Raw genomic sequence first — 24521 nt, forward strand, 5'->3', positions numbered from 1 at the left:
GCCTCAAGACTGTGACCTGTCACACAATATACAACAAAGACTGTGACCTGATTCACACTACACGACAAAGACGGTGACCTGACACACACTACACAACAAAGACTGTGACCTGACACACACTACACGACAAAGACTGTGACCTGATTCACACTACACGACAAAGACGGTGACCTGACACACACTACACGACAAAGACGGTGACCTGACACACACTACACGACAAAGACGGTGACCTGACACACTACACAACAAAGACGGTGACCTGACACACACTACACAACAAAGACTGACCTGACACACACTACACAACAGACTGTGACCTGACACACACTACACAACAAAGACGGTGACCTGACACACTACACAACAAAGACGGTGACCTGACACACACTACACGACAAAGACTGTGACCTGACACACACTACACAACAAAGACGGTGACCTGACACACTACACAACAAAGACGGTAACCTGACACACACTACACAACAAAGACGGTGACCTGACACACACTACACAACAAAGACGGTGACCTGACACACACTACACAACAAAGACGGTGACCTGACACACACTACACGACAAAGACGGTGACCTGACACACACTACACAACAAAGACTGACCTGATTCACACTACACAACAGACTGACCTGACACACACTACACAACAGACTGTGACCTGACACACTACACAACAAAGACGGTGACCTGACACACTACACGACAAAGACGGTGACCTGACACACACTACACGACAAAGACGGTGACCTGACACACACTACACAACAAAGACGGTGACCTGACACACACTACACAACAAAGACTGTGACCTGACACACACTACACGACAAAGACTGTGACCTGATTCACACTACACGACAAAGACGGTGACCTGACACACACTACACGACAAAGACGGTGACCTGACACACTACACAACAAAGACGGTGACCTGACACACACTACACAACAAAGACTGACCTGACACACACTACACAACAGACTGTGACCTGACACACACTACACAACAGACTGTGACCTGACACACACTACACAACAAAGACGGTGACCTGACACACTACACAACAAAGACGGTGACCTGACACACACTACACGACAAAGACTGTGACCTGACACACACTACACGACAAAGACGGTGACCTGACACACTACACGACAAAGACGGTGACCTGACACATACTACACGACAAAGACGGTGACCTGACACACACTACACAACAAAGACGGTGACCTGACACACACTACACAACAAAGACGGTGACCTGACACACTACACAACAAAGACGGTGACCTGACACACACTACACAACAAAGACGGTGACCTGACACACACTACACAACAAAGACGGTGACCTGACACACACTACACGACAAAGACGGTGACCTGACACACACTACACAACAAAGACTGACCTGACACACACTACACAACAGACTGTGACCTGACACACACTACACAACAGACTGTGACCTGACACACACTACACAACAAAGACGGTAACCTGACACACACTACACAACAAAGACGGTGACTTGAGGCACACTACATGACAAAGACGGCGACATGACAAAACCTACACAACACAAATATAAAATTGACATACCAGGTCCCTGATAAAATACATTGCTCATTCCATTCGAAGCCCTGCTGTGCGCCCAAACAGTGTTTTTTCGCCATATATGAAGTATCGGCTTACTCAGGACAAATTTCCCAACAAATTTTAGGGTCTATTTTATCCTGTTCCCCATGTAAAAATTAAAAAATTGAGCCCAAAATAACATTTTTGTGGAAAAAAAAAGTACTTTTTTGTTTTTTCGGCTCAATGTATGAAGCACATGAGGGTTATAAGTGCTCATTGCCCATCTATAATTATGCCTTGGGGGGTCTAGTTTCCAAAATGGGGTCACATGTGGGGATTTTCCACTGTTTCGGCACATCAGAGGCTCTCCAAACGCAACATGGTGCGGCAACAATTTCATCTAATTTTCCGTTCAAAAAGTCAAATGACGTGCCTTCCCTTCGTAGCCTTGCCGTGCGCCCAAACAGTGGTTTTCCGCCACATATGAGGTATCGGTATGCTCGGATGAAATTGCACAACAAATGTTAAGGTCCATTTAATCCTGCTACCGTTGTGAAAATTCAATATTTGAGGCTAAATTTGCATTTTTGTAGCAAAAAGTAAAATGTTCATTTTTTCCTTCCACATTGCTTTAGGTCCTGTGAAACACCTGAAGGGTTAATAACCTTATTGAATGTGGTTTTGAGTAGCCTGAGGGGTGCCGTTTTTGGAATGGTGTCACTTTTGGGTGTTTTCTTTCATGTAGGCCCCTCAAAATCAATTCAAATGTGATGTGGTCCCTAAAAAAAGTGGCTTTGAAAATTTTATTGTAAAAATGAGAAATTGCTTATAAACTTTGAACCCCTATAACTTCCTTATAAAATTTTTTTTTTTTTCCAAAATTGTGCTGATGTAAAGTAGACATGTGGGAAATGTAATTTATTAATTATTTTGTGTCATATGTCTCGCTGGTTTACGAGCATAAAAATTAAAAGTTTGAAAATTACAAAATTTTCAAAATTTTCGCAAAATTTCCATTTTTTTCACAAGGAAACACAAAAAATATTGGCATAAATTTACCATTAACATGAAGCCCAATATGTCACGAGAAAACAATCTCAGAATCACCAGGATCCGTTGAAGCGTTCCAGAGTTATAACCTCATAAAGTGACACTGGTCAAAATTGCAAAAAATGGCCTGGTCTTTAGGGTCAAAATAGGCTGGGGGCTGAAGGGGTTAATTACTACAGTAGGGCCTGGTTAATGGTCCTGGTGATTAATTGGAGTACTGTAGATTAAAGTGCAGTACAAGTTGGTGTGCATATTTGTGTGACATTTTAAAAAAAAAAATAAAAAAATTCTGTCACCTACATTACTATCGGTCACGGTGGGGGACTCTGCTACCGTGTCTGTTTGTCCTATTTCTGATAATAGTATGACAGTTTTACAACCATTTCTGTTGTGTGGTTTAAAAACTTTTTACTGTAAGCTATTAAAAGCTATGTTTTAATTGTCACCACTTTATTTACATTACTACATTTGCTTGGCTGGTTACATTATTTATTTGTAAAGCATTGACACGATTAATTTAATTTTTAACTGCTAACACTTTTGGCCATAACTGTGTGTGTATATATCTGTGTGTGTATATATATATATATATATATATATATACACATATATATATATATATAGATAGATAGATAGATAGATAGAGATATATATATATATATATATAATTGCCTTATTCTGTCTGTCTGTCTGTATGTCTTGCTCCAAAATTGTGTCCGTACAGTGACACAAAGCTGATTGGCCGCTGGGCTCGCCATGGCCCCGCCCCCCCCCCGCACGGATTGGCCGCTCGCCCAGGCTCCGCCCGCACACGGATTGGCAGGCCGCTCGCCCAGGCTTCGCCCCCCACACGGATTGGCCTCTTGCCCCGGCACCCTGCACGCATTGGCAACTCGGCCACGCCCCGCCCCCCTCACGCAATGCACGCTCGCTCTGGCCCCGCCCCCCGCACACATTCCCCGAACCGACACGGAGCCACGACTCCCAGGTGAGTACTGTACCCCTGGGAGCCCACATCAGCGTACGCCACCAACCCAGCCGACACATACCCTCGCATTGCTGGGGTTGCCGCCGTATGCTGGTGTGGGCTCCCGTGCGAGCGGGGGATGGGATACGCTGGTAACCATGGTAACATAGTTACCAGCGCATCAAGGTCCTGCAGCGGCGGAACATACACACGCACACACATAACAACACACACACGCACGCACGCACACATCACATCGCATCCACACACAACATCCTGGGATATCGCTTGCTTCTCGGCGGCGATACTGTGGAGTGACCTTCCAGGACCTGCCGGAGGATCACATGGCCAGAAGCATGTGGTATCTTCGGATGTTGTGAGTGTGAGCGCGTATGTGCGATATCTTCAGTGTGTGTGTGAGTGTATGCGATCGGATGTGTGTGAGTGTATGCGATCGGATGTGTGTGAGTGTGTTCTGGTGTGTGAGTGTGTGTGTGTGAGTGTATGCGATCGGATCTGTGAGTGTCGGCAGAGGAGCACGGCGTGCTGGGGAAGGCTGGGAGGAGAGAGGCTGATCCTGGGGAAGGCTGGGAGGGGGAGGATGATGCTGGGGGAGGCTGGGAGGAGAGAGGCTGATCCTGGGGAAGGCTGGGAGGGGGAGGCTGATGCTGGGGGAGGCTGGGAGGAGAGAGGCTGATGCTGGGGAAGGCTGGGAGGGGGAGGCTGATGCTGAGGGAGGCTGGGAGGAGAGAGGCTGATGCTGGGGTAGGCTGATGCTGGGGTAGGCTGATGCTGGGGGAGGCTGGGAGGGTGTAGGCTGACGCTGGGGGAGGCTGAGAGGAGAGAGGCTGATGCTGGGGGAGGCTGGGAGGAGAGAGGCTGATCCTGGGGAAGGCTGGGAGGGGGAGGCTGATGCTGGGGGAGGCTGGGAGGGGGAGGCTGATGCTGGGGGAGGCTGGGAGGAGGGAGGCTGGGAGTAGAGAGGCTGATCCTGGGGAAGGCTGGGAGGGGGAGGCTGATGCTGGGGGAGGCTGGGAGGAGAGAGGCTGATGCTGGGGTAGGCTGATGCTGGGGTAGGCTGATGCTGGGGGAGGCTGGGAGGGTGTAGGCCGATGCTGGGGGAGGCTGAGAGGAGAGAGGCTGATGCTGGGGGAGGCTGGGAGGAGAGAGGCTGATGCTGGGGGAGGCTGGGAGGGGGAGGCTGATGCTGGGGGAGGCTGGGAGGGGGAGGCTGATGCTGGGGGAGGCTGGGAGGAGGGAGGCTGGGAGTAGAGAGGCTGATCCTGGGGAAGGCTGGGAGGGGGAGGCTGATGCTGGGGGAGGCTGGGAGGAGAGAGGCTGATGCTGGAGGAGGCTGGGAGGAGAGAGACTGATGCTGGGGGAGGCTGGGAGGAGAGAGGCTGATGCTGGGGGAGGCTGGGAGGTGAGAGGCTGATGCTGGGGGAGGCTGGGAGGGGGAGGCTGATGCTGGGGGAGGCTGGGAGGGGGAGGCTGATGCTGGGGGAGGCTGGGAGGAGGGAGGCTGGGAGGGGGGAGGCTGAGAGAAGAGAGGCTGATGCTGGGGGAGGCTGAGGCTGGGAGGAGAGAGGCTGAGGCTGGGGACAGAGAGGCTGATGCTGGGAGGAGAGAGGCTGATGCTGGGAGGAGAGAGGCTGATGCTTGGGGCAGAGAGGCTGATGCTGGTGCAGCATGGGGGATGGAGCATGATGGGGGGTGCACAGCATGGGGGATGGAGCACGATGGGGAGTGCGCAGCATGGGGGATGGAGCACGTTTGGGAGTGCGCAGCATGGCGGATGGAGCACGTTTGGGAGTGCGCAGCATGGCGGATGGAGCATGTTTGGGAGTGCGCAGCATGGCGGATGGAGCACGTTTGGGAGTGCGCAGCATGGCGGATGGAGCACGTTTGGGAGTGCGCAGCATGGCGGATGGAGCACGATGGGGGGTGCGCAGCATGGGGGATGGAGCACGATGGGAGGTGCACAGCATGGGGGATGGAGCACGTTTGGGAGTGCGCAGCATGGCGGATGGAGCACGTTTGGGAGTGCGCAGCATGGGGGATGGAGCAAGATGGGAGGTGCACAGCATAGGGGATGGAGCACGTTTGGGAGTGCGCAGCATGGCGGATGGAGCACGATGGGGGGTGCGCAGCATGGCTGATGGAGCACGATGGGGGGTGCGCAGCATGGGGGATGGAGCATGATGGGAGGTGCACACCTCCCCCCAACACACACACACACACAACACACCACACACACACTGGGAACCACAAACACCGCCCTACACAGACACCCACACACACAGACAACGCTGCACACACACAACACCCAACACACAAACACCGCGGCATACATAAATATACGCACATACCACGCAACACACACACATTGCACAAAACATACCCCCCCAAAACACACACACGCACCCCACACCCACACAAACTGTGCAACACACACACACAACACGCTACAGACACACAGCGCTCCACAAACAACGCAACACACATACAACACCGCTCTAACCCCCCGCCACACCCAGACAACACCCAGAACATGTACAGCCCCTACACAAACACTTGGTAACTACACACAACAACATCTATATATATATAACAAAAATCATACATTAACTACACAATACGTAAATTCTAGAATACCCGATGCGTAGAATCGGGCCACCTTCTAGTATATATATAATTGCTTTATTCTGTCTGTCTGTCTGTCTGTCTTGCTCCAAAATTGTGTCCCGGGACATGTCCTTACGGTGACAAATAGCGGATTGGCTGCTGGCCTCGCCATGGCCCCGCCCCCCTGCACGGATTGGCCGCTCGCCTCGGCTCCTTCCCCCCCGCACGGATTGGCCGCTCACCTCGCCTCGGGTCCACCCCCCCTCGCACGGATTGGCCATGTCCTTACGGTGACAAACAGCGGATTGGCCGCTGGGCTCGCTATGGCCCCGCCCCCCCACACGGATTGGCCGCTCGGCTTCACGGATTCACCATGGCCCCACCCCCCCGCACGGATTGGCCACTCGGCTTCACGGATTCGCCATGGCCCCCCCGCACGGATTGGCTGCTCGCCTCGGCTCCTCCCCCCGCACGGATTGGCCGCTCTCCTCGCCCAGGCTCCGCCCCCCCGCACGGATTGGACGATCGCCCAGGCTCCACCCCCCACACGAGCTGAGCGCATCAAGGTCCTGCAGGGGCGAAACGCGCACGCACGCACACACGCACACACACACACACACAATTGCATCCACATACTCACAACATCCCGTGATATCGCTTGCTTCTCGGCGGCGATACTGTGCAGTGATCTTTCAGGATTTGCCGGAGGATCACATGGCCGTAAGCATGTGGTATCTCCGGATGTTGTGATTGTGTCAGCGCGTGTATGCGATCGGATGTGTGTGTGTGTGAGTGTATGCGATCGGATCTGTGTGTGTGTGAGTGTATGCGATCGGGTGTGTGTGTGAGTGTATGCGATCGGATCTGTGAGTGTCGGCAGAGGAGCACGGCGTGCAGCACAGCTGCTGGGACCGGCCACCGGTGGGCACAGAGAAAAGTGGGGTGTGTGTGTGTGAGTGTATGCGATCAGATGTGTGCGTGTTTAATGTCTGATGTGTGACTGTGGAGCACGATGGGGAGTGCGCAGCATGGGGGATGGAGCACGATGGGGAGTGCGCAGCATGGGGGATGGAGCACGATGGGGAGTGCGCAGCATGGGAGATGGAGCACGTTTGGGAGTGCGCAGCATGGGGGATGGAGCACGATGGGGAGTGCGCAGCATGGGGGATGGAGCACGATGGGGGGTGCGCAGCATGGGGGATGGAGCACGATGGGGGGTGCGCAGCATGGGGGATGGAGCACGATGGCGAGTGCGCAGCATGGGGGATGGAGCACGATGGGGGGTGCGCAGCATGGGGGATGGAGCACGATGGGGGTGTGCAGCATGGGGGATGGAGCACGATGGGGAGTGCGCAGCATGGGAGATGGAGCACGATGGGGGGTGCGCAGCATGGGGGATGGAGCACGATGGGGAGTGCGCAGCATGGGGGATGGAGCACGATGGGGAGTGCGCAGCATGGGAGATGGAGCACGTTTGGGAGTGCGCAGCATAGGGGATGGAGAACGATGGGGAGTGCGCAGCATGGGGGATGGAGCACGATGGGGAGTGCGCAGCATGGGAGATGGAGCACGATGGGGGGTGCGCAGCATGGGGGATGGAGCACGATGGGGAGTGCGCAGCATGGGGGATGGAGCACGATGGGGAGTGCGCAGCATGGGGGATGGAGCACGATGGGGGGTGCGCAGCATGGGGGATGGAGCACGATGGGGGGTGTGCAGCATGGGGGATGGAGCACGATGGGGGGTGCGCAGCATGGGGGATGGAGCACGATGGGGAGTGCGCAGCATGGGAGATGGAGCACGATGGGGGGTGCGCAGCATGGAGGATGGAGCACGATGGGGAGTGCGCAGCATGGGGGATGGAGCACGATGGGGAGTGCGCAGCATGGGGGATGGAGCACGATGGGGGGTGCGCAGCATGGGGGATGGAGCACGATAGGGGGTGCGCAGCATGGGGGATGGAGCACGATGGGGAGTGCGCAGCATGGGAGATGGAGCACGATTGGGAGTGCGCAGCATAGGGGATGGAGAACAATGGGGGGTGCGCAGCATGGGGGATGGAGCATGATGGGGGGTGTGCAGCATGGGGGATGGAGCACGATGGGGAGTGCGCAGCATGGGGGATGGAGCACGATGGGGGGTGCGCAGCATGGGGGATGGAGCACGATTGGGAGTGCACAGCATGGGGGATGGAGCACGATGGGGGGTGCGCAGCATGGGGGATGGAGCACGATGGGGAGTGCGCAGCATGGGGGATGGAGCACGATGGGGAGTGCGCAGCATGGGGGATGGAGCACGATGGGGGGTGCGCAGCATGGGGGGATGGAGCACGATGGGGAGTGCGCAGCATGGGGATGGAGCACGATGGGGAGTGCGCAGCATGGGGGATGGAGCACGATGGGGGGTGCGCAGCATGGGGGATGGAGCACGATGGGGAGTGCGCAGCATGGGGATGGAGCACGATGGGGAGTGCGCAGCATGGGGGATAGAGAACGATGGGGGGTGCGCAGCATGGGGGATGGAGCACGATGGGGAATGCGCAGCATGGGGGATGGAGCACGATGGGGAATGCGCAGCATGGGGGATGGAGCACGATGGGGAATGCGCAGCATGGGGGATGGAGCACGATGGGGAATGCGCAGCATGGTTGGATGGAGCACAATGGAAAGTGGGGATGGAGCACGATGGGGGGTGCGCAGCATGGGGGATGGAGCATGATGGGGGGTGCGCAGCATGGGGGATGGAGCATGATGGGGGGTGCACATCTCCCCCCAAAACACACACACACACACTGCCACACACGCACTGCACAACACACCACACACACACTGGGAACCACAAACACTGCCCTACACAGACACCCACACACACAACGCCGCACCCACACAACACCCAACACACAAACACCGCGGCACACACAAATATACGCACATACCGTGCAACACACACATTGCACAAAACATACCTTCCCCCAAAACACACACACACACACCCACACAAACCGCGTAACACACATACATAATGATACAGACACACAGCGCTCTACAAACAACGCAACACACAAACAACACCGCTCTCACCCCCCGCCACACCCAGACAACACACAGAACATGTACAGCCCCTACACAAACACTTGCTAACTACAGACAACAACATCTATATATATATATAACAAAAATCATACATTAACTACACAATACGTAAATTCTAGAATACCCGATGCGTAGAATCGGGCCACCTTCTAGTATATAGATATACAGTTAGGTCCAGAAATATTTGGACAGTGACACAATTTTCGCGAGTTGGGCTCTGCATGCCACCACATTGGATTTGAAATGAAACCTCTACAACAGAATTGCAGAAGTGCAGATTGTAACGTTTAATTTGAAGGTTTGAACAAAAATATCTGATAGAAATTGTAGGAATTGTACACATTTCTTTACAAACACTCCACATTTTAGGAGGTCAAAAGTAATTGGACAAATAAACCAAACCCAAAAAAAATTTTTTATTTTCAGTATTTTGTTGCGAATCCTTTGGAGGCAATCACTGCCTTAAGTCTGGAACCCATGGACATCACCAAACGCTGGGTTTCCTCCTTCTTAATGCTTTGCCAGGCCTTTACAGCCGCAGCCTTCAGGTCTTGCTTGTTGTGGGTCTTTCCGTCTTAAGTCTGGATTTGAGCAAGTGAAATGCATGCTCAATTGGGTTAAGATCTGGTGATTGACTTGGCCATTGTAGAATGTTCCACTTTTTTGCACTCATGAACTCCTGGGTAGCTTTGGCTGTATGCTTGGGGTCATTGCCCATCTGTACTATGAAGCGCCGTCCGATCAACTTTGCGGCATTTGGCTGAATCTGGGCTGAAAGTATATCCCGGTACACTTCAGAATTCATCCGGCTACTCTTGTCTGCTGTTATGTCATCAATAAACACAAGTGACCCAGTGCCATTGAAAGCCATGCATGCCCATGCCATCACGTTGCCTCCACCATGTTTTACAGAGGATGTGGTGTGCCTTGGATCATGTGCCATTCCCTTTCTTCTCCAAACTTTTTTCTTCCCATCATTCTGGTACAGGTTGATCTTGGTCTCATCTGTCCATAGAATACTTTTCCAGAACTGAGCTGGCTTCATGAGGTGTTTTTCAGCAAATTTAACTCTGGCCTGTTTATTTTTGGAATTGATGAATGGTTTGTATCTAGATGTGAACCCTTTGTATTTACTTTCATGGAGTCTTCTCTTTACTGTTGACTTAGAGACAGATACACCTACTTCACTGAGAGTGTTCTGGACTTCAGTTGATGTTGTGAACGGGTTCTTCTTCACCAAAGAAAGTATGTGGCGATCATCCACCACTGTTGTCATCCGTGGACTCCCAGGCCTTTTTGAGTTCCCAAGCTCACCAGTCAATTCCTTTTTTCTCAGAATGTACCCGACTGTTGATTTTGCTACTCCAAGCATGTCTGCTATCTTTCTGATGGATTTTTTCTTTTTTTTCAGCCTCAGGATGTTCTGCTTCACCTCAATTGAGAGTTCCTTAGACCGCATGTTGTCTGGTCACAGCAACAGCTTCCAAATGCAAAACCACACACCTGTAATCAACCCCAGACCTTTTAACTACTTCATTGATTACAGGTTAACGAGGGAGACGCCTTCAGAGTTAATTGCAGCCCTTAGAGTCCCTTGTCCAATTACTTTTGGTCCCTTGAAAAAGAGGAGGCTATGCATTACAGAGCTATGATTCCTAAACCCTTTCTCCGATTTGGATGTGAAAACTCTCATATTACAGCTGGGAGTGTGCACTTTCAGCCCATATTATATATATAATTGTATTTCTGAACATGTTTTTGTAAACAGCTAAAATAACAAAACTTGTGTCACTGTCCAAATATTTCTGGACCTAACTGTATATATAGATATATATATATATATATATATATATATATACAGATATAGTTATACACACACACACGTTTTACCAAGAATGGTGGTGAGTGTGGAGGACTTGAGGGGTGAAGTCGGAGCTGGGGTGGGATGTAATATCCATGGATATGGCATAAATGGTTGAAATCGGAAGACCTCTAAAAAAACGAGATCAGACGTGGTGGATTTGAGGTGCAGATTCTCCAGCACAAATTTGTAATTTATTGTACATTTGAAAAGATCAATTTTCTTAGGATATAAAAAAATGGCCTCCTGTCCTCGTTTGTTTCCTGGGAAACTGGGTAAAAAATCAGTAGGGGGGGCACCAAAGGGCAGTTTTGTACAGGGCGCCATTCAGGCTAAGGCCGGCCCTGTGTGTGTGTGTGTGTGTGTGTGTGTGTGTGTGTGTGTGTGTGTGTGTGTGTGTGTGTGTGTGTGTGCGCGCGCGCTGATGTGTGTGTGTGTGTGTGTGTGTGTGTGGGTGTGTGATCACTGCAGGTGCTGCAGATCAGCATTGGGTCAGTGTAATTGCCGGGTGCCGCTGTCTATAATGAAGTGTCCTGTAGTATTTGTAACCTTTTTTAGCTGCACGGACACTTCATTATTGATCCGGGACTAGTGCTTATTTTCGGGAGAGGGCTTATATCTAAGCCTTGCTCCGAAAATGCTGAAAATCCCTGCTAGGGTTTATTTTTGGGGGAGGGCTTATTTTTGGAAAAACACGGTAGCTACCTGCATGCAACCTCAGATCCTCACAAGATCTCCTTCTCTCCTCTTCCCACAATCACATACAAGATTTCTCCCGTGCCTCCCCCATACTCTCTAATGCTCAACCTCAGTATATCAGACTCTCCCCTAACGTGGAAAGCTTCAAGAGGAACCAGAAGACCCATCTCTTCCAAGAAGCCTACAACCTATAATAACCCTCAGTCCAGTACACCACTGCGCAACCAGCTCTGTCCTCACCTATTGTACCATCACCCATTCCCGGTAGACTGTGAGCCCTCGCGGGCAGAGTCCTCTCTCCTCCTGTACCAGTCTGTTATGTACTGTTAATGATTGTTGTATGTATACCCTCTTTCACTAGTAAAGCGCCATGGAATAAATGGCGCTATAATAATAAATAATAATAATAATAGTGTTAATGGTCATTTATAACACTTTACCATATATTGAGCACATTGATAAAGCGGAAACATCTTAGTACCACATTAAGAGGTTATTGGTTTCAAACAAATATATCAAGATCCACCCCTAAATAAAGAATTATGAGAAAATTTGAGAGGAAGGTTCAGCAGAAAACATACCTCAGAGGCATTCATAAATAGAATGAATACTTATATTTATTATATTTTAATTACTGAAATATCGTATCTTTCTTTGTTAATTTTTATTATTTTATTATTAATTTTTATATTTATTTTTATTTTTTTATTGTTTATTTTCTATTTTGTATTATTATTTGTTTTATATGACTAAATGTTGATCATTTTCAGTCTAATAATATTAATTTATTTTTATAATTATAATTTAGTATTAAATTGTTATTTATTTATTCATTACTTTTACTTTCATTTATTGTTTGGACAATGCTCTGAATGGATCTGACAATAATTAATAATTCCTACATGGATCGCAAATGAGCGAAATTATAATATAATTTTTTATTTTGTTATTATATTGTATATCAATTGAATTATGTGGATTATTTATAATGTTTTGTGAAATTTTACAAATTTTATTATTAATAATATGATAACCTCTATCAAATCAATTAATAAAGGTTTAAACCTTGAGGGACACGGGTGTTTAGCTGGAAAATCCACCATGCTTCCCTTCTCAAATCATTGATTTCATATTTATGTCTAGACGTTTTTTGAAGTTTTTCAATCGCATATGCTGTGAATGAGTCAGTTGTTCTCCCATGTTCATTGATAAAATGCTTTGAAGCTTGAGATATTTTTCTTGTCAGGTTGATTTTGATTATATCGTGTAAGGCTATGTGCCCACGGGAGCTCGTACCTGCGGATATATCCGCAGGTGCGGCCGCAGGTTTACCGCAGCTGCCCGCCGGCTATTAGTTATTAGTTATAATACGCAGGAGAGAGGGAGAGAAATCCCTCCCTCCCCTCCTGAGAGCCAGCCCGCCCCCCGCAGCTGAGGTCTGCTCGCACGAACGGACCTCAGTTGCAAGGACACACGCATGACACTCGGGTCTGTTGTACTGCCAGCACGAGCCGAGTGTCATGCAAGGGGATCGCAGTAGTCCCCGTGTGGCCCCAGCCTTAGGGCTGCTTCTCACTTGTGAGTTTCTCGCAGTAGAGCAATGCGAGAAAAACTCGCATTGGAATCGGACACATGTTAGTCAATGATTCAGCTCGCATTTGCGATTTTTTTCTCAGTCCAAATCGGACTGAGAAAAAAATCGCAGCAGGCTGCTTTTTTGCGACTTTCTACTGTGAGTCTCTCCAATGCAAGTCTATGGGAGCGTGTAAAAAATCGGATGTCACGGGACGGCACTCACACCATCCTAGTGACATCCGATTTTCTAAATACATTTCTCGCATGTTTCCTAAAACACTGGAAACAAGTGATGTCTCACAATGTCTGTCAATCACTATTCTCTGTCAGTCGGTCTCTCCCTCTCGGTCTCTATTCTCTCTCTGTTGGTCGGTCTGTCGGTCGGTCACTATCTGTCCCCCCCTCTCTCATACCGATCCCCGATCACCGGTGTGGCGCTGCACGGCGTTCACACTGCTCCGGCGGCTTCTCCTCTTTTGAAAAAGCCGGTCGCTCATTAAACAATCTCGTAATGCTGTGCAGTAAAATAAATAAATAAATAATTATTAATTAATGAATTATGGCCGCCACACTGTATTTCTTTATGAATATCCATAAAACCATCCCCCCTCATTAACCATGCCCTATATGCTTTCCATACAAAATAATGTGATATGAACAATGGCCTCCACATTGTCCTCACCTTCCATGCCCCTAACCACACTACACCCTCTCCATGCTCTGCTGTCTTTTCACACCGTACAGCCTTCACTATTTGTCCTCACATTGTCCCTCGTATACTGCTCCTCTCATACTGTGCCCTCACACTGTCCCTCGTATACTGCTCCTCTCATACTGTGCCCTCACATTGTCCCTCGTATACTGTTCCTCTCATACTGTGCCCTCACATTGTCCCTCATATACTGCTCCTCTCATACTGTGCCCTCACCTTGTCCCTCGTATACTGCTCCTCTCATACTGTGCCCTCACACTGTCTCTCGTATACTGCTCCTCTCATACTGTGCCCTCACATTGTCCCTCGTATACTGCTCCTCTCATACTATGCCCTCACATTGTCCCTCGTATACTGCTCCTCTCATACTGTGCCCTCACATTGTCCCTCGTATACTGCTCCTCTCATACTGTGCCCTCACACTGTCTCTCGTATACTGCTCCTCTCATACTGTGCCGTCACTCTGTCCCTCGTATACTGCTCCTCTCATACTGTGCCCTCACACTGTCCCTCGTATACTGCTCCTCTCATACTGTGCCCTCACATTGTCCCTCGTATACTGCTCCTCTCATACTGTGCCCTCACACTGTCTCTCGTATACTGCTCCTCTCATACTGTGCCCTCACATTGTCCCTCGTATACTGCTCCTCTCATACTATGCCCTCACATTGTCCCTCGTATATTGCTCCTCTCATACTGTGCCCTCACATTGTCCCTCGTATACTGCTCCTCTCATACTGTGCCCTCACACTGTCTCTCGTATACTGCTCCTCTCATACTGTGCCGTCACTCTGTCCCTCGTATACTGCTCCTCTCATACTGTGCCCTCACACTGTCCCTCGTATACTGCTCCTCTCATACTGTGCCCTCACATTGTCCCTCGTATACTGCTCCTCTCATACTGTGCCCTCACACTGTCTCTCGTATACTGCTCCTCTCATACTGTGCCCTCACATTGTCCCTCGTATACTGCTCCTCTCATACTATGCCCTCACATTGTCCCTCGTATATTGCTCCTCTCATACTGTGCCCTCACACTGTCCCACGTATACCGCTCCTCTCATACTGTGCCCTCACACTGTCTCTCGTATACTGCTCCTCTCATACTGTGCCGTCACTCTGTCCCTCGTATACTGCTCCTCTCATACTGTGCCCTCACACTGTCCCTCGTATACTGCTCCTCTCATACTGTGCCCTCACATTGTCCCTCGTATACTGCTCCTCTCATACTGTGCCCTCACACTGTCTCTCGTATACTGCTCTTCTCATACTGTGCCCTCACACTGTCTCTCGTATACTGCTCTTCTCATACTGTGCCCTCACATTGTCCCTCGTATACTTCTCCTCATACTATGCTCTCACATTGTCCCTCGTATACTTCTCTCATACTGTGCCCTCACACTGTCCCTCGTATACTGCTCCTCTCATACTGTGCCCTCACACTGTCCCACGTATACCGCTCCTCTCATACTGTGCCCTCACACTGTCCCTCGTATACTGCTCCTCTCATACTGTGCCCTCACATTGTCCCTCGTATACTGCTCCTCTCATACTGTGCCCTCACACTGTCTCTCGTATACTGCTCTTCTCATACTGTGCCCTCTCATTGTCCCTCGTATACTTCTCCTCATACTATGCTCTCACATTGTCCGTCGTATACTTCTCTCATACTGTGCACTCACACTGTCCCTCGTATACTGCTTCTCTCATACTGTGCCCTCACACTGTCCCTCGTATACTGCTCCTCTCATACTGTGCCCTCACACTGTCCCACGTATACTGCTCCTCTCATACTGTGCCTTCACTTTGTCCCTTGTATACTGCTCCTCTCATACTGTGCCCTCATGCTGTCCCTCGTATACTGCTCCTCTCATACTGTGCCTTCACTTTGTCCCTCGTATACTGTGCCCTCATGCTGTCCCTAGTATACTGCTTCTCTCAAACTGTGCCCTCACATTGTCCCTCGTATACTGCTCCTGTCAAACTGTGCCCTCACGCTGTCCTTACTGCCTCCCATAATGTGCTGTCACTCTGTATTCTGAGTGAATGCTACTATTCCCCCTCCCACACTTTATAGTAAAAGTTTCTCCCAGCTATAGCTCCATGGTGGAGCACTTACCTTCTTATCCCTTATCTTTACCTCCTTTGTGGTGCTCTCCCACACACCCTGCACCCCCATATCCCACACGCATCCTGCACCCCCATATCCCACACTGCACCCCATATCCCACACACATCCTGCACCCCCATATCCCATACTGCACCCTATATCCCACAAACCCTTCACCCCAGCCTGTACCCCCATATCTCACACACTGCACCCCCATATCCCACAGACCCTGTACCCCATATCCCACACACCCTACATCCTTATATCTCACACAGCCTGTATCCCAACTTACACCTCTCTCAAACACTCTGAACCAGCATATTCCACACACCCTGCATCCAGGGTCAGCGTCAGCATCCAACACACCCGGGCAAATGCCACTGCCCTGGACAGCTCGGGGGAGGGGGGGGCAACTAGCCGTCTTCTTTCCTGAGCTGTATGGGCCCTCTCAGAGCAGTAGGAGTCCCCTTTTGAAATGTATGGGACTGCCAGAGCCATATGCACTGGCCCCACATAGCCGTATACACTGCCACCTCAGAGCCGTATGTGCTCCCACCCCAAAGCTGTATGCCACCCACCCCAGTAATTTGTATGCCCCCCAGAGTTGTATACTACCCCAGTAACATCTATGTCCCCCAGGAATAAGTATGCACCTCAGAAACATGTATCCCCCCCCAGTAATGTCTATGACCCCAGCCTCTCCAGTCATTAATATACTGTATCCCCCAGCCCTTCCTGTGATGTATATACTGTAGCCCTAGCCTCTCCTGTGATGTATATACAGCAGTCTGTGTGCACTGTGCGCGACCATGTCTATTAGTGACGGCTATCATGCAAAGTGGCCTGCACAGCCACATGCCCGGGAGGAGCTGGATGGAGACAAGCGGGGGAGGGGAGTGAGGCTGCTGCCGGCTTCCCCATAATAATATCTCTAATCTGTGTGTGCATGTATAATGCATATCTATGTGTGTCCGTGTGCATGACTGTGTATAGATTTTTTCTGTTTATATGTAGTTTCCTTAATTTCTCTTTAAATTACATATTTTTCGTTTTATAAGACACACCGGATTATAAGACACACCCCTAATTTGGAGTAAAAAAATAAATAAAAAAGAGAATTTTGTTTACTTACCGTAAATTCTTTTTCTTATAGTTCCGTATTGGGAGACCCAGACATTGGGTGTATAGCTTCTGCCTCCGGAGGACACACAAAGTACTACAGTAAAAAGTGTAGCTCCTCCCTCTGAGCCTATACACCCCCTGGAGAACGAGATCTAGCCAGTTTAGTGCAAAAGCTGAAGGAGAATAGCCACCCACAAGTAAAAACAGAGCAAGAACCGGAACAACCGGAGACTCTGTCCACGACAACAGCCGGTGATAACACGCGGAACAAGAAACTGCCAACAGGCAACAGGGAGGGTGCTGGGTCTCCCAATACGAAACTATAAGAAAAAGAATTTACGGTAAGTAAACAAAATTCTCTTTTTCTTTATCGTTCCTATGGGAGACCCAGACATTGGGACGTCTCAAAGCAGTCCATGGGTGGGAATAAACAGAAAAACTGAGAAGTAGGCAGAGCCTAACTTCACATATGGGCGACAGCCGCCTGAAGGATGCGTCTGCCCAAGCTCGCATCTGCCGAAGCATGAGCATGCACTTGGTAGTGCTTCGAAAAGGTATGCAGGCTAGTCCAAGTGGCAGCCTGACAGACTTGCTGAGCCGTAGCCTGGTGCCTGAAAGCCCAAGAGGCACCGACAGCTCTGGTCGAGTGTGCCTTGATCCCCGGCGGGGGAGGCACCCGAGAACCCTGGTAGGCATCGGAAATGGTCGACCTAATCCAACGGGCTAAGGTCGGCTTAGAAGCAGAGAGGCCCTTCCGCCGACCTGTGGTTAGCACAAAAAGAGAGGTGCACCGCCTAAGAGCAGCGGTGCGAGATACATAGATCCGGAGCGCCCGCACCAGATCCAGAGTATGTAACGCTTTTTCAAAGCGATGAACAGGAGCCGGACAAAAGGAAGGCAGGGTAATGTCCTGGTTAAGGTGGAAAGGAGAAACCACCTTAGGGAGAAAGTCCGGAGTCGGACGGAGAACCACCTTGTCTTGATGGAAAATCAAAAAAGGTGACTCCGAAGAGAGCGCAGCCAAATCAGAGACTCTCCTGAGGGAAGTTATGGCCACTAGAAAGACTACTTTCTGTGAAAGACGAAACAAGGAAACCTCCCTAAGAGGCTCAAAGGGGGGTTTCTGCAAGGCCGTGAGGACCAAATTGAGGTCCCAGGGATCCAAGGGCCGCCGGTAAGGCGGAATGATGTGAGACGCGCCCTGCATGAAGGTGCGGATCTGAGCCAGCCGGGCGATACGCCGCTGGAACAGCACAGACAGAGCCGAGACTTGCCCCTTGAGAGAATTGAGGGACAGTCCTAGCTGCAGACCGGACTGTAGAAAGGACAGAAGGGTCGGTAAGGAAAAAGGCCAAGGAGCATGGCCGGAAGAACGACACCAAGACAGGAAAATTTTCCAAGTCCTGTGATAGATCTTGGCCGAGGAAGACTTCTGGGCCCGAGTCATAGTGGAAATGACTTCAGGAGGAATACCAGAAGCCGTCAAGATCCAGGACTCAAGAGCCACACCGTCAATCTGAGAGCCGCAGAATTCTGGCGGAAAAACGGACCTTGTGAGAGAAGGTCTGGACGGTCCGGAAGGTGCCACGGCACCTCTACGGACAGACGGAGCAGGTCTGGATACCAAGCTCGCCTGGGCCAGTCCGGAGCAATGAGAATGACCCGACGGCCCTCCATTCTGATCTTGCGCAGGACTCTGGGCAAGAGAGCTAGAGGGGGAAACACGTAGAACAGACGAAACTGGGACCAGTCTTGAACCAGAGCGTCCACTGCGAAGGCCTGAGGATCGTGGGAGCAAGCCACGTAAACCGGAACCTTGTTGTTGTGACGGGATGCCATTAAGTCCACGTCCGGAGTGCCCCACTTGCGGCAGATTGACTGAAACACTGCCGGATGCAGGGACCACTCGCCACTGTCCACGGTTTGACGGCTGAGATAATCTGCCTCCCAGTTTTCCACGCCTGGGATGTGGACTGCGGATATGGTGGACTTGGAGTCCTCCGTCCATTGAAGGATGCGTTGTACCTCCAACATTGCCAGGCGGCTGCGTGTCCCGCCCTGGTGATTGATGTAGGCAACCGCTGTCGCGTTGTCTGACTGGACTCGGATGTGTTTGCCCGCCAAAAGGTGGTGAAAAGCTAGGAGAGCCGGGAGCACGGCTCTGGTTTCCAGCACATTGATCGAGAGGGCTGACTCGGACGGAGTCCAAGTGCCCTGAGCTCGGTGGTGGAGACATACTGCTCCCCAGCCGGATAGACTGGCATCCGTGGTGAGGATCACCCAGGACGGAGCCAGGAAGGAGCGTCCCTGAGACAGAGAGAGGGGCCGAAGCCACCACTGAAGAGAGGGTCTGTGGCGACAGAGCCACTAACCTGTGTAAGGAGGAGGTTCGCTTGTCCCAACAGCGGAGAATGTCCAGCTGCAGAGGACGCAGATGGAACTGGGCAAAGGGAACAGCCTCCATTGACGCCACCATCTGACCCAGCACCTACATCAGGTGCCTGATGGAATAACGGCGGGGTCTCAGTAGAGAGCGCACCGCTAACTGGAGGGACTGCTGTTTGATCAAGGGCAACTTTACAAGTGCCGGCAGAGTCTCGAACTGCATCCCTAGGTACGTGAGCTTCTGGGTCGGAGTCAGAGTGGATTTGGGAAGATTGACCAGCCACCCGAATTGGGCTAGAGTGGCGAGAGTGAGCGAGACACTCCGCTGACAGTCTGCGCTGGATGAAGCCTTGACTAGAAGGTCGTCCAGGTAAGGAATCACTGCCAACCCCTGGAGGTGCAGAACCGCAATCACTGCTGCCATGACCTTGGTGAATACCCGAGGGGCCGTGGCTAACCCGAAGGGGAGAGCCACAAATTGGAAATGTTCCTCTCCGATTGCAAAACGTAGTCAACGCTGGTGAGAAACTGCAATTGGCACGTGCAGATAGGCATCTCTGATGTCGATGGATGCCAGGAAATCCCCTTGGGTCATTGAGGCAATGACTGACCGCAGAGATTCCATGCGAAAATGCCGCACCTGAACATGCTTGTTGAGAAGCTTGAGATCCAGGATGGGCCGGAAGGAACCGTCCTTTTTGGGGACTAGGAAGAGGTTTGAGTAGAAACCTCTGAACCGTTCCCGGGCGGGAACCGGTACAATTACTCCGTTGGCCTGCAAGGATGCCACGGCCTGAGCGAAGGTGGTGGCCTTGGAACAGGGGGGAGTTGACAGAAAAAATCTGTTTGGCGGGCTGGAAGAGAATTCTATCCTGTAGCCGTGGGAGATGATATCCCGCACCCACTGATCGGAGACGTGTTGAAACCACACGTCGCCAAAGTGGGAGAGCCTGCCACCGACTAAGGACGTTGCTGGCGCGGACAGATAGTCAAGAGGAAGCTGCCTTAGTGGCAGCAGCTCCTGCGGTCTTCTGTGGACGCGCCTTTGTGCGCCAGGTGGATTTTTGGTCCTTGGCTGAGTTAGTGGACGAGGCCGAGGGCTTAGAGGACGACCAGTTGGAGGCACGAAAGGAACGAACCCTCGACTGGTTCCTGCCCTGGACAGGTTTCCTGGTTTTGGTTTGTGGCATGGAAGTACTCTTCCCGCCAGTAGCTTCCTTAATAATTTCATCCAGTTGTTCTCCGAACAGCCTGGACCCAGCAAAAGGGAGCCCAGCAAGGTACTTCTTTGAAGAAGCGTCTGCCTTCCACTCTCGAAGCCACAAGATCCTGCGGATAGCGAGGGAATTAGCCGAAGCCACCGCAGTGCGGTGAGCAGCCTCCAGCATGGCAGACATGGCATAGGATGAAAAAGCGGAAGCTTGGGAAGTTAAGGCAACCATTTCGGGCATAGATTCCCTGGTGAGGGAATGCAACTCCTCTAGAGAAGCAGAGATGGCTTTGAGAGCCCACACTGCTGCAAAAGATGGGGAGAACGAGGCCCCTGCTGCCTCATATACAGATTTGGCCAGAAGGTCAACCTGGCGGTCAGTGGAATCCTTAAGAGAGGTGCCATCAGCCACTGATACAACAGTCCGGGCTGACAGTCTAGACACCGGAGGGTCTACCTTTGGTGAATGAGCCCACTCCTTGACCACCTCAGGTGGAAAAAGAAAACGGTCATCAGAACCACGCTTTGGGAAGCATTTGTCAGGACAGGCCCTAGGCTTGGTCACAGCGGCCTGAATACTGGAGTGGTTAAAGAATACACTCCTTGTCCTCTTAGGCAAGGTAAACTGGTGCTTTTCTGCCAGAGAGGGTTGCTCCTCTGATACTGGCGGATTGAGGTCCAGTACCGAATTAATGGACGCAATCAAATCACTAACATCTGAGTCACTTTCGGACAGATCAATGGGGCACATGGAGGTAGCCTCCGAGTCCCCTGTAAAGGCATCCTCCTTGTCCGGCGAGTCAGCTTCTGAAGCAGAGCCGCGAGACGAGGAAGGGGAGGGAGCCCTACGTCTCCTCTTAGGAGGACGGGGTCTGGGACCAGATGAAGAATCCTCTGTGAGCTCCGCTGAGAGAGCCCTAGCAGCAGAGGCGCCCTGAGAAGGGGGCTGATGCATGTTCAGCAAGGCCCAGGACAGCTGTCCCATGGAGTCGGCAAAAGACTGGGAGATTGACCTAGAGAAGGATTCTACCCAAGCCGGGGGTTCAGCCACCGGAGCCGGAGCAGCCGGAGGGACCACTGTGGGTGCGATTCCAGGCTGAGGCATTGTCAGGTTAGAGCAGGCATCACAATGTGGATATGTGCTCGGTTCAGGCACCACGAGCTTACATGCAGTGCATACTGAGTACAGCCTTACAGCCTTGCTCCTCGTGTGAGACATGCTGCTGGAGTGGGGGCTCTGAGCCAGAATGACCCCCACAGAGTATATAACCGTTTGTGTGCCCTCCAGATCCCACAGCCCGGTCCCCCAAGTAGCTTAGCAGGGATGCTGCAGCCAGCGCTGATCCAGAGAAAAACGCTGATAAAATGGCGCCGAGAGCGAGGAGAGGACCTGCTCTGAGAGCGGGATCTGGAGGGCCAAGGAGATTTACAGGGGAGGGGACAAGTACTCAGAGAGGAGTGTCCCTCCCCTGTGCCGAACTGCCGCGGTGCGGAGCCGCACTGTCCCTCTGCATGATTGGCATGCAAGGGCAGTGAAATTGAAAGTAGGCCTCCGGCGAAGCCGGGGCCTAAATTTGAGCGATGCGGCCGGCGAGCAGGCACCATCGGCGCGGTTCTCAGGCGACAGCCAGAGAACCGGCCGGAAATGTCAGAAAAGTTACACAGCACACTCTCCCACCATAATACAGTACAGGGACCCCCAGAATATAAACGTCTCAGGTACTTAGCTTGCTGAGACGCAGGGTTCCAAGTCCCTGGGGATGAGTGCTCCGTCCAGCAGGATCCTGAAGGGCTGCGGATGGAGACCGGTCTCCTGCAAAGCATGGAGGACCGTGCTGGCTCCCACTTCAAGCCAGAGCCCGAGGGATGGTGAAGGAGCACGGCATGTAAGGCTCCAGCCTTGGAATCAACCTTAACAGCACCGCCGACACAGTGGGGTGAGAAGGGACATGCCGGGAGTCCAGGCTTGGACCCGCTTTTCTTCAAACTCTTTCCAAAAATGAAAAATCAGATGAGAATGCATGTGTGGATGTATGCCTCCTGAACACAAAGCAATGAACTGGCTAGATCTCGTTCTCCAGGGGGTGTATAGGCTCAGAGGGAGGAGCTACACTTTTTAGTGTAGTACTTTGTGTGTCCTCCGGAGGCAGAAGCTATACACCCAATGTCTGGGTCTCCCATAGGAACGATAAAGAAAATATGGGGTCTGTATTATAATCCGGTGGTGTCTTATGAGGGAGGGGGGCTGGCAGAGGAGCGGGGTCACAGGAGGCAGGGGCAGTAGTGGAGTACGGCGATGCTGTGAGTGATGCAGAGGGAGGCCTAGATACTCACTGCATGGTTGCTCTGTGCTGGGCTACTCGGCTCTGCTCTGTGCAGCACGGCCCTGTGCGGCAGGCAGTAAGGCACCGGCCATTCTAAAGATGTCGGTGGTGAGGACTTCTTCAAATAATGGCGGCTGGAGTCGAGACGTGCGCAGATAAGAGCTTGAGATGAGAGCTCCATCTGCGCACGACCCGACTCTAGGTGCCATTATTTGAAGAAGCCCTCCCCCACTGACATCTTTAGAATGGCTGATACCTTACCACCCGCCACACGGAGCAGAGCCGCGCAGAGCAGCCACGCACAGAGCAGAACCTCGGCGAGCAGAACAGACCCACACAGAGCAGAGCCGCTTCGCACAGAGCAGAGACGTGCCGCGCTGAGCAGCCACGCACAGAGCAGAACCGCGGTGTGCAGAACAGAGCCGCACAGAGCAGAGCCGCTCTGCACAGAGCAGAGATGTGCCACGCCGAGCAGCCACGCACAGAGCAGAACCGCGGCGTGCAGAGATGTGCCGCACAGAGCAGAGCCGCTCTGCAAAGATCATAGCTGCGCCAAGCAAAACAGCCCCGCACAGAGCAGAGCAACCCCGCATAGAGCAGAGCCGCTTAGCACAGAGCAGAGACATGCCGCGCTGAGCAGCCAAACACAGAGCAGAACCACGGTGTGCAGAACAGAGCCGCACAGAGCAGAGCCGCTCTGCATAGATCAGAGCTGCGCCAAGCAGAACAGTCCCGCACAGAGCATCCCCACTCTGAGCAGACCAACACAGAACAGCCCTGCAGAGAGCAGAGCTGCACTGAGCAGAGATGTCTGTATACAAAATCCTGGAGCTGGCCCTGCCTGCATCCCTATATGTCACACAGTCTGTACCCAACTTACCCCTCACCCAAACACCCTGCACCCCTTCACACCATTCTGTCACAGTCTGCAGCCATCATATGCCACTCACCCTGCATCTCCTTCAGAAATCAGTATCTCTTGATGTTTGATTTCTGACCTGCAACTGTGGCTCCTCCCACTCGGTCACATGGGCACAACATCATCGCAGGTCCTGGCAGTACCACTAGCATGTATTTTCGTCACCTGGGCAAGAGTTTCTGCTCTTACCCTGCAGCACTGACCGGTTGTAAGCTCCTAGTGGGCCCCCACTGAGCACGAGGCCCGGGGCAACTGCCCCCTCTGCCCT

The sequence above is a fragment of the Anomaloglossus baeobatrachus genome, chromosome 8, assembly GCF_048569485.1.
Source record: "Anomaloglossus baeobatrachus isolate aAnoBae1 chromosome 8, aAnoBae1.hap1, whole genome shotgun sequence".
Classification (NCBI taxonomy): domain Eukaryota; kingdom Metazoa; phylum Chordata; class Amphibia; order Anura; family Aromobatidae; genus Anomaloglossus; species Anomaloglossus baeobatrachus.